The sequence below is a fragment of the Lathamus discolor genome, chromosome 14 (genome assembly GCF_037157495.1).
Source record: "Lathamus discolor isolate bLatDis1 chromosome 14, bLatDis1.hap1, whole genome shotgun sequence".
Lineage (NCBI taxonomy): Eukaryota > Metazoa > Chordata > Aves > Psittaciformes > Psittacidae > Lathamus > Lathamus discolor.
The window spans coordinates 2071083-2083523 of record NC_088897.1 but is presented as its reverse complement, the minus strand read 5'-3'; positions in this window follow the sequence as shown (position 1 = coordinate 2083523).

Here is a 12441-nt window from a genome sequence, read left to right as displayed (position 1 = left end):
CTCTGACGGCCAAGGGATGCCACAGACAACGTTACTGCTCCAGGACAGTGTTCAATCAGTGTTGATACCTGTGGGTAACTTGCACTTCGGTGAGACAAATGTGCATTTCCAGAGGGATTTGTGTGGGTGAAGAGCTTGTGTCTTCAGACACACAGAGAATTACATCTCCTGTCTCAGTGGGCTGGATTCATCAGTCTCTTACTGACTCCCGAATAAATTAATCCTCACATCTTCATTACCGATCCAGTAGAAACCACCTTCATGACTAACAAGTGAAGTAGCTAGTCATTTCCTTGTAATATTAAAAATCCATAAGCAGATTTTGGCTATTTGGGGAAAATACGAGCTTCACTTTCATGGTACTTGGTTCATGAAGTCACAGCATCCCAAAACTGAAAGGAAAAAGTGACCTGTTCAGTTGCATAGCTCAAAGACTGCCGTAGCAGCACTTCCTTAGCTCTTTTTATCTGTAGAAATTACTTCTTCCTCTGGAAGTGATGGAGTCATAGGAGCACAGGGGCCAGAGGGGAGGCTCGGCGGTGGGGTCAGGGAGCTGCAGTGTCGCTCAGTACCTCCCTGGCACAGTGCAGGGTTCTTGCCATGGTGCTGAGAGAAGGAGGCACTGGTACACAAATGCCTCTTCCCCCCACACCACCATCGTTTGTGGCTGTGGGAAACTAAAGAAGTAAAGCGTTATGCCCGAGGCCAAACAGCAAATTAATTGCAGTATTAGGAACAGACTCAGTGTCTTCAGACTCCCATCTGTTGATTGAATCACACTTGCTTTTTGCAATATATTTATGAAGTTTAAGCTTAAAGTCGCTAATACTTTCCAGAAACGATTTCTCTATTTGCTGGTCCTTGATTTCTTTCATATTCAGCTGAAACGTGCCTTTTTGTGCTATGTTTTTTCCTTCTGCAGCTAATCTGGAAAGAATTGTTTTCAGCATAAAAGAGGCGTAGAGGAATATTTTCTTACTTGTGGGGTGGGAAGAGTTCCCATTACCTGTCAGGCTTTACAGTGTACAAATAGTTGTAGAACAGGTAAAAATCTGTAACCAGTGTATACATTGCTACTATTGCTTACTGTGGAAGTATCTTGACCTGACTCCTTCAGCCCTGGCTTTGCCTAATAGAGTGTCCCTGCGAAATAAGGAGGGATCCCTCAGTCAACAGCCATGGCAAGAAACAGCCTCTTGTGGGAAAGCAAGCTGCACTCTTTCTGGAACAAAACTACCATTACCAAGCTGGGATGTATCCTACTCCGGTCTGCGGTGTGTCCATCCTGCTGGTTCCCAGGTGATGCTGTCCCACGGGATTGCAGCACAGAGGTGATACTGGAAGTTTGATTCCACTAAAGAGTGTAATGTAATATCGAAGCTTTAGTCATACACAGAGGTTTTTTCCCTCCTCTCTTCTTCCTGAATGGGCAAAGGCAAAAAGCTGAAATACAGATTTGGAAGTTGGGAGGTACTTCTGCATTTTGATGAATCCATTCCAATGAAGAGAGGCTGATGGATGAGGGCGGCTGCTTGCGGTGAGATAGCCCTGAGGCCACTAAAGTGGAGGTCACGTTTCAACCAGGACAATCTCACACAGCCATTCAGCAGACCATGAGTGTGACTGGTGTGGATTTCATAATCGGATTTTGGAAATCACTACAATTTTTGCATGCTGAATAGCTATTTATATACATACATATTTTATATATATATATAAAAAATATATATATATCACAAATGCAGGCCACATGTCCAATCCAGCTTTGCTTTTTACAATTGAAATACTTAATAAAAATGAATGTTGCAAGGTTTTTTTTTTTGAAAGACATCTATTTAAGATTTTTTTATTACACACCTTTGATGTAAAAAGTAAGAATTGGTTAGATAAAAAACGTATATGCTACAGATAAATCTTTATTAGAAACCACATTAGATACAGGTGGTGTGGAATTTTTAACTGTTTGTTACATAGCATGGACATTTTATTTTACATATCGGAACATAAAGTCATTTTACTGCTATAAGCTGTCTCTGGGTGCATTTCAATAATTAGTATAAAAATGTACTGTGGTGAATTACTGATGCCTCGTCTCTCTTCTGTCTCCTACTGTCTGATTTACCAATCTCACACTTTCCCAAGGGGCACACTTGACCCTTTTTTTATCATTTCAGGGCTACACTGTCAAACTTTAACTGCCCCTGGCAAGAGTAAGGGGGTTTGGTTCCTTTGTGATCTCTCATGTTTCTTTGTTTTAATGGACCCATGAGTTGATCTGAATCCATCGAGCACTACTAGGCTAAGTCAAAAGCAGCCCCTAGCCTGATAACAAGAGCACCAGAATGATATTCCTGCACTTATGTGCAGATCACTTACAATGACAATAGTGAAGAATTAAAGGTTGGAGGTAGGGGGAGAGGTCTGAGGGTGTCACTACCCATAGTTTGAAATGCTCAGTTAATTTCTCATAGTGACACTGAATCAACACTAAACGAGACGAATGTTGCCACTGTAACCTAAAAATTAATGGGGTCAGCAGCCCAGAGTCCAAATGACAAGCTAGACTAGATCTTTTGCCTGTTTTACAAAAAAGATTAACAGAATAGCAATGTCACTTTAAATGAATAGTAATTGCCTTTATTTTTAACCACTTTTCATATATCTTCTGCTCATCAATGCAGTATTCATTGATTTAAGGCAGTTTAAAAAGTAACTCTTATAAAAATCGTTTCAGCAGCTTTCAGTTACTGCAGGGGATGTAGAGGAGACTTGAATATGTAATTAATCCAAGTTCTAACTTATGAGCACACAGCAACACTGCTGTCAGCCTTTGTAAAGGGCACAGCCAAGGCCCAATTTCAAACTGACCAACAGAGCTAAGCAAGTGTCCTGTGAAACCTGTGGCACATAACAAGCTGTAAGTTATAAAAATAGTGCGTGGTATTTGTGAGTACAGGACCTGATTGTAAAAGGCTGAACTAATGCATAAGCGTGCAAAATATGGATATAGGCTAATCTGGTCATCTGGGTTCCTTTTATAGTCAATGGAGAGAGAGATCAGACCTTTAGATTAAAATGGGATGAATCATTCTCTAATGATGATCTTTTTCCACTCAGAGAGGAATCTAGCCCAGCCACTTAGCCTAGATTTCCCATTTTTAAATGGCTAAAGTTAAGTTAGTGTGGTGCCCCTTTCTATGTGACACTGATGAAAGCATTCAGATAGTATTAAACAGCAGTCAGCTTAGAAATCACATTCTGTCTGAGCACAAATCCTTAGCTAGCACATCCCCAAAGAGTGTGCTGGTTGTATTAATTTATGGAATGCAAATATGTTGATCTTTTCTGGCTTACGTTTTTTGTTTTTTTTCAGTACAAAATGTCTAACCTGTTAATGCATCTGTCCTGGGTTTAGCAGTAGCAGTCAGTTTTTCTCCTTCTCAGTAGCTGGTGCAGTGCTGTGTTTTGACTTTCAGTCTGAGAACAGAGCTGATAACACCGATTGTTTTTAGTTGGTGCTAAGTAATGTTTACCCTGACTAAGGACTTTGTGAGCCTCATGCTCTGCCAGGGACGAGGGGAGGCCAGGAGGAAGCAGAGACAGGACACCTGACCCAAACTAGCCAAAGAGGTATTCCATACCACAGCACGTCATGCCCAGAGAGGTAACTGGGAGTTACCCGGAAGAGTACAGGCTCTCTTCGGGGGGGCGATCGAACTCGTTCGGCGAGTGGTATTGTATTCTCTTCCCTCGTTATTTTCTCTTATCATTATTATCATTGGTGGTAGCAGTAGTGATTTGTGTTATACCTTAGTTACTGGACTGTTCTTATCTCAGCTCATGGGAGTGACATTCTCTCGATTCTCCTCCCCATCCCTCCGGGAGCGGGGTGGGGGGGGAAGGAAAGAAAGAGGGAGAAAGGCGGGGCGGGGGGGGAGTGAGTGAATGAGCTGTGTGGCTCGGTTTAAACCGCAACAGTATCCAATCCCAAGAGCAAGCTCATGGGTAAGGTGAGAAGCATGGGTCTGGCCAGATGAGCGATTCCACTTCATTTCTTCTACATTTCACATCTGGGCAGGTTTGGCAGCTGCTGGGTGTGCAACTCCCTGACAAGCACCCGGCTGTGCAGCATCATTCTTGTGACACTGGCCTGGCAGCATGCTGCCCAGCTGTGGGTGTTCAGAAACAGAGAGCACAGCAGTACTGAGGTATCCTTGAGGATATGGTCTATTTGTTTTTCAAATCAGAAACACTAAACTGTGGATATCATTAAAAAAAAATCCCAACAACCTGCACAGCATTAAAATACATCAAGTCTGCTTACTGTGCCCAGGTTTGATTTACTGCAGTTTAAACAGCTTTTGCTTCTCAAGAATGTGGAGAACTTCACATGTGTGGAGGCTTTTACGGCTCTAGCTCTGGTTAGATGGCTTGTTGCATCGCAGCGAGGAACGGTAAGCCAACTACAGGAAAGCTAGGTGCATTTCAAATCAGATTAAGGCAAAAATTAGCAAGTGAGGAAAACTTGGATACACGAGGTCTGTTTTCCATTGAAGTGTTCTACTCTGTACTAAAAGGCTAGGGGACTTTTTTATTCTGTTTTTCTTTAAGGTAAATGTCCAAATTTAATATTGGCTCAAGCAAGCTGAGTTCCACCGAGTCCAACAGCACTTACGCCAGCACTGAGCTTGGACTCCACTCTAAATAGAACAAATATTTGTGTCAGCTTGCTGACTATGTGAGTAATACGAATATTTGCCAAAATTTAAACAAGCTAAACTTCAGTCGTGCCAAAAGCCCCACCATTCAATTTGGTATCATTGGCAGCTCACAGGCTCAAGAGAGGCCTAAGTCTGGGAGAGCTGGGGTGTTTCTGGCAAACACTAATTGTTTTTTTTCTCTCTCTCCACATTTTGGAAAATTTGTGCCTCTCTATTAATTTATGATGTCATTAAATAATTCTTTTTGCAGCTTGTATAGAAAGAATGTTTCTTTTGAAGATGAGAACTCCCCTGAGGATGGTTATAGTGAAAAATTCCAGCAGGAGGAAAAAAAACTCCTCTCTCTTGGCCCCTCATGTTTCTGCAGCACTGTTTGAACAGCAAAAACATCTACAGTATTTGAATTCAAGGACCTGCTCCAAAGAGGTGCCATGCACTTTACTGTGACAAGAGGCAGCCTAAATTCAATGTGATTTGAGGGTTTTTACTGCTCTGATGGTAGGCTAGAAGAGAAATCATGAGTCTGTGACTTGCTGATCAAGAGCATAAGGGTTTGAACCAATTTTCTTTCCACAAAGTACAGGATCAATATTTATAATGAAAGAGAAGAAAATATTGGGAACAGTACAACAAAAGCAAAAAACCTTGTCCAACATGAACTGTATTTTAATGTGAAAACACTGTCACGAGAGAAACTGCCCCTTGGGCTCTGCCTATAAAACTGTCACTGTAGACATTGGCATTTAGATGGCAGCTTCATGCTAGGATTCACAGCCAACCCTTGCACTGGCACTGTGCAGTATAGACCAGCCTGTGTTGTGTTTAAACCAAAGTGAAGTTTAATTTTAAACTTGGCATGGGCTCCTCAACCCTGTTGAGAAACTGCTTGGGTAACAGTAAAGGAAGTTAACTGCCTTGGAACTTTGTGCCACGGTGCTGGGTGGTTACAAGCCCGCATGTCTGCCTTCTGTCAGAAAGACCATTATTCCAGTCACGACCAGCGAACGTACCTGTGTGACTGCTTTTGAGACTAACATTTCAAATGCCATGATGCATTTATGCAGGGTATGCAGCAAGTCACCGCTGGGCTGAAAATTGCACTCCTGAGCCGGAGTCCACCTTTGTAACCAGGTCCTGGGAGAAGGAGATGAAAAGTCTGTTAATTAGTGCAAAGTGCTGATAATGCTGGTTCAATTGAAATCAGGGTAATTTTTATTTCTGGTCATTAGAAACTTGTTTAAGAAACAAAAAGCAAACCCCACTGGAATGAAAACAAGAGGAGTAGCTACACCAGGTCAAAAAGTTCTTGTTCTGTACTAAAACACTGATGGGTAAGCGGTTGGAAGGAGCATTTTGCAAACGTCTTTCACCTGGGGTTTTTTGTTGCTGTTTTCCTTAGTTTTCAGCAAATACTAATGTTTGGCTTTCGGCCACACACTGTTACAGTTTTGGTGAATGTTTTCAGCAGGGTTGTATTTACAAACTGGAGGAAGTTTTGTGGTTGGTTTTTTTTTTTTTTGAAGAGAGCTCTGTGGAACGTTGGCACCATCTGCTTGGACAGCAAGTACAAAATTTGACAGATGTAGCTTCTAGTTGGGAGGTTTACACTGATAGCAGGAAACTGGGCCAAATTTGGGTAATTAGCCTTGGACACTGCCAGCTGTAATGGATGCATCCTTTAACAAGTACTTACTAGAGAACAACATGTGCAGAGAGCAATACGTGCAAAACTACTATTTCCCCTTAGCAGCCTCTTATCTTACATCAGGCAGACAGCAATGCATGCTGCAGTTCAGCACTCAGCAGAGACGAAAAAGAATATTTTTGTGTTTTCTTGCCAAAATCATAAGGCCAATTCCTGTATCTGTTGAAGCCAATGGGAAAGCTTTTATACAGTTGAGTATAGCAAGACCAGCCCTCTAATTTTCTTTTCAGCAAGCCCAGCGTGCAGCCTTGACTGTGTGGTATAGCTTAGGTATGAGGCACAGTGTGCTCAAGTTTGAGGGGTGACACAGCCACACTCTGCGAATTGCAGGTTACTCATGCCCAGTGCATCTAAGCAGCTTCTGAGAGAATAACACATTGAGTCTAATATGCAATATTGTATTTAATATCAGTTGTGAATCTAATACACGAATGGATAGCTCAAAACATAAGAATAATAATCAAACCACTGATTATCCCCACTGCCCATTTTAGCCTGAAACATTAAAGCAGCTTGCCCTGGACATGAGGAATCAATCATGAGACATCCTGGAAAGGTGATGAACTCACTTTGTGCATCAGAAGTAATAAGAAGCAGTCAGCATGCAATGGATACCTAGACTGAAAGCAAAGGTGATGGCTACTGAGCAGCTATTTGCAGAACAAAAATGGAAGTGGGGATCTAACTGATTCACTTTACAGTAAGAATAGAAGCATCCACAATGTCTCACCTGATTAGACATCTTTAGGAAAGGATTTGGTCTAAGACTACGAGAACACCAAAGGTGACCAAGTAGAGAGAAATACCAAAGATCTTGGCCATATAAATTTTTGGTTTTAAATGAATCTGCATTCTTCCTTCTCATCCTTCTTAAGACACAACCAGTTCAAAGTCTAGATAGTTTTTCCCCTCCCTTATACTTTCCCTCCCACCATTTATCATTATGAAGGCAAGCAGACAGGCTAGAGGCAGGAAAGACTTCCACTGGGATTTCTGTCAAGTATCACAGAGAAGGACTAGATTTACATTCAGTGTTAGAGCTGAGCCTGTTACAGAAATGTTTGGAGGACGTGCGATTTTTCTACATTCCCTCATCAGTAACATGTAAGGAGAAAGGCGTTTTAACTTTTGGCATAAACACTGCCCAAGCACCTTAAGACTGGAAGGTATCAATGAAGCAGACTGAAGGGGTGTGCTTGGGAAAGCAAGAGGGAAAATCTTATACTTCAACATAGGCAGGATATTTAGAGCGAGGCAAGTGAGGGTTGGAATACTGATGTCTTGATGGATCCACTAAGCATCCTACGCAGAAATGCAGGAGCAGCAGAGACATTGAATCAAGAACCTAGAAACAGTAATATTCTGATGGTCTGAGAACCCAGGGGAAACAAAAACTATGCCTGCACATCCCGTGCTAGGGCACATCCCACTAAAGTGGAATAGCATGTTCAAAGCATGACCGAATGTGCTGCCACTAGCTCATTGTGTGTTTTAACGTCTACTGCAGACATAGCGTGCCCTCCTAACAAATGCTGAGTTAAATATGCAAAGAGGCCATTACTGAACTATCATTTAGACCAGCTACTATGAAAACCAGCACATGTGAAGCTAAAAAAACATATTTATGTTCCTCTTTGCTGTGGTTTCAAAGGAGAAAATAGGTCTAATTGCAGGCTAAGAACTCCAGAGAAATTCAGGATTTACAAGCTAATACCCACAGCAGTGATTCAGTCTACAGCCATCACTGAACTACTTTCTTTTCTCAAGCATAACATGAAAATATTATTCACTCACCTCTGGGAAGCAGTTAATTGGATTGCTGGAAAATCAGTTTTCATCCTATTAACAGCAAAAGAGGGGGAAGCAGGAAACCAGCAGCCAGGAACAAGAAAAGTGTGAACTGGAAAATGGAAAGGGTGAATAAATAAATAAATACATATATTTGCTGAAGAGTAAAAGCAACTGGCAACATGCAAATGAGTTGCCTGAGGACCTGACTGTCACTGGTGAATACACACACTTGTGCTTACATGCTGTGTGAGTAATGCAACAGTGCAGTTCTGTTCAGTGCGTAAGGTGAAGTTCACAGTTCCCTATAACTGAAACTGGGAGCCTAAATCACACATTGCTAAGTCACACATTGCAAAGTTTGACAGTATTGGATGAGTTCAGGAATTGCATACACTGCAATATCACTTAGCATGGAGTCAACAGCTTCAGTGGCTTCTTGTTTTAACCACTTAGCATGTAAAAAGCTATGGATAACACAGCCATGCTCTTGACAGTAGGAAAAAAATAGGTCTCTGAAAATGTGTGAAAAAAGAGAAAAGCAGCTTTTATCTTAGTTAAGACAGACTAAACATCCCCCTCCCTCTGGGATCTCTTATTACTTTGGTTAAACTTCATTTTTACAGGTATATTGGCCAGTCTTGATCATCACATCGGTGCTAATAAAAAAAATTCCTATCAATTTCAGGTTATTCTCCTACCACATGTACTGCATGACCCTTTTGTGACAGGCTAATATAGTAATAATTCCTTACTAGGCTCCAACAATATGCTCAGATGTTTCCTTGGAAATATTTTGTTCCTTTCTGTTGTTCCTTACTGCAGATTGAGATTCTTGGTGTGACAGTGGTTCCTTGAATTGGTTTTCCACAGCCTAGCTTCTTTTGTGTCCTTCCCAGTTTTCCTTTCCATAGACACTAAAGTGCACCATTTCAATGAATCATGCTTTCTTCTAATAAAATGTTATCCGAGTTCAATGCCAAAGGCCACATTTCTATAAAAGAGATTCAGAATGAGCAATGAGCACAGCAAAACTTATTTTTCTGTTGTTCTGTAGTTCCCCCTCCCCCTATTGTTTGGATGTCAGAGACTCCTTAGAAGATCAGTAGCATTAGACGAACTCAGAAACTCGTTGCATCTGTAGCATTTTATATCTTTGGGCTCATTAAACCTTTTCTGCTGCACTCTATTAGCTACATAGGCTAGGATTTGTTTTCTTTATGCTCCTGCACAGGGCCATCAAAAGCTAGTTCCTTTCTTGGCTCAACAAAATATCTGTCCTCTTATTCCTCTGACCTTTCCCAGCCCCAGTTCCTAAAGCATACTGACAGGTAGCCCAGAGGCAGCTGCAAAGGGTCACAGTAGAGGGGAAGGAGCAGGGGGCCTCTGGGGTAAAAGACTTTTCCTGAGCCCTCCAGGCCCAAGGGAAATGGCTCTGGTTATTCCTCTCATTTTTCCACCTCCCTGCTTGGCAAGATAGTGACCCAGCACCCAGTACCGTGTTTGACCAAATACTTGACACAGAGAAGAGCTGAGCCAGGCTTCCTGGCAGCACACATGGAGAGCTTGGAATTAGGATTATGGTTACTGGCTATGAATAATAATTACCCAAAAACTTCAGTAGAAGGATAAAAGTCAGCAGATAGTACAGTAAGGTTTTGGCTTATAAAAGCCACTGTGACTTACCAACAGCAATACAGAAAAGAGCTCTTACGTACAGCCCATCATGCCAGCAAGTAAACAAAATCCATTAGTTCAGGTGTTGCATAGAGGGCTGGCTGTGCAACAAGCTTTGGATATCTCACTGTCTAAAGAGGAAGGATCTCCAGATCTTGAGGGTATCAACAACATCTTTTATGTGTTGGTACAATGAGGAACAACTGGGAATTGCCAATATAAAGTGATAATAATGGCTGTCCACACATTTCATTTCATAGGGTACATGCCTTTTTGTATTATTACTGAAAATCACTAACATATAAATGAAATAAAACCTGTTCTTTTACTCACTGCTAATAACAGCCAGTCATACTGTCCTTGATAGCCACGTATAAAAACCACTCAAGAAATAATTTTAAATGGCTTGCTCCATGGTAAACTGCTACACTATAAATGAGACTTCTGGAGATGTTACCTAAATTAGTCTTGCTCAAATTCCTTTGTGATATTTCATCATAATAATAAAAGTTAGAGTGCTTTTGCCTTTCCATCAGAAACTGGTCTTATATGTTTTGTTAGTCCCAGCTCTATACTGGCAATGTGATGTCGTGGTGTATAATTTCATAGACACAAAGACACTTCGCTACCACAGCTCTCATTATTAAACAATATATTTTAATTGTCACCACCTTTCTCACACAGACATTGGCCAAATCTATCCTTATTGGCTTCAACTGAGTTACACAAGGGATGAATTTGGCTCAATATATAAAAAATACAGCAAGTTGAGTAATAAAAAGAAATGTTTGGGTTTCTTTTTTTTATAGCAGTCAACGTTTTTTGCCATAAGAACGCACATGCCTGGCCAGTAAAATCCCATGATAAAGGGCTAAAGTGTTTAAGACTTCATATGCAGAATAGCCCTTGGTGTTTAACTGTAATAGCAAAAGATGCCATGTTATAAAAGCATTTCTTACCTGGAGAAGTGATCCATGCTCTCCAATGAAGCTTAATTACCCAAGACATGCTGAGTTTTTCCCTCCTGGCAATAACCTCTAACACCAATAACTCTGCTATTTCTTTTGACATCTGAATAGCTGAATATTGTTAATTTTTGTTTTAATTTCCTTATTTGGATTATAGCTTTCCAGTGTTTTACTTCTGATGAAAATTTTGAACATTATAAGAGCTTCATTCCTGGGACATTCCTCTTTCTTTCTTCCACTTTTCCCCTTAGAATCTCACTCACTCTCAGCCCTGCTCTGGCACTCCTGCTCTCCCATCTCTTTACGCTTTCCAGCATACTTGGCTCCAGATGTAGATTTATGCATTTCCCTTCATGTGATTCTTTCCTGCTCCACTAGAAAAGTTTCAGCTTCATCTCAGGCCCAGAAGATCCACATTTCTGCAGCATGAATTTACTTAAGACATTAAGAAAATGTCATGCCTGACTGTAAGTCCCCAGCACTTCTGAGTCACTGGTTTTACAGCTCTCACACACACAAACACATGAATCCACACATGGGGCACAAAGCAGTAACTCTGGAACTAGCAGCAGAGCCTATACGGAATCCTTCTTATGCAAAAAACCCAACCGTTATTATTTGGGGGAAACTAAGTCCCCATTATTTATTAAGTTATATCAGATTTACAGCTCAGATTTGTGCCGTCCTTTTATTATTCATAAAGAGAAGATTCAAATTTATATAGAAAAACCTGCTTTTTTCAAGGTGGGGAGGAAACCTCTCCCTTGGAAAATGATGTGATATTGAGCTATGATTTAGAATCATCACCTGTGTTGTCCTCCTCATCCTCACGCCTGCATCCTCAGCTTTTGATGAAGTCAATTTCCTGAGTGCATGTGAAAGCCTGTGGCTGCAGCCTGGAACAATCCTACCTCAGTGCTTCCCTTATGTTGTTGATCCTTTAATTTCCTCCAGCCGACTCCTGCAGGGGACTAGTTCGAAGTTTTATGCTACTCTTTTGGACTAATCATTTACGACTACTTAAAAAAAATAAAACACACATAAAGTATCACTTGCATCCTGCCAGTGCTAGATAGAATGGCCACTAACTGAAACGTACTTCTAGCCAAATGGCAACTCAGGCTCAACAGCAATTCATAGGAACCGAAAAATGCTGCTCAAATATTTATAACCAGACCAATTATTTAGAATCCTATTCTGAAATGATGGTTGCAATCCATAAAATACCTCTGCAGTGCAAATTTTCACACCTTGAAAAACCAGGCTAGCAGAAAGTCATATAAAACCGATTAATAGACAGAATCACAATATCAAGAGAAAGATCTCCTATTCTGATGGTTACAAAAGTTACACATAGGGCTCTTACAAAGGGACCCAGTTCTATGTCTTAAAAACACAAAATTGAAGAATATCTGAAACTAGAGCTCTGAAAGACAGATACATGCAGGATTAGAGATTTAGAAATACGTGCCCTAGGAGCTAGCTGCTGGCTAATGACAAAACAGGAAAAAAGATAAAATACAGAAGAGACACACATTAATTATTAATTTCTCCAAGATTATGAAGTTAGCACTCAGTAAAA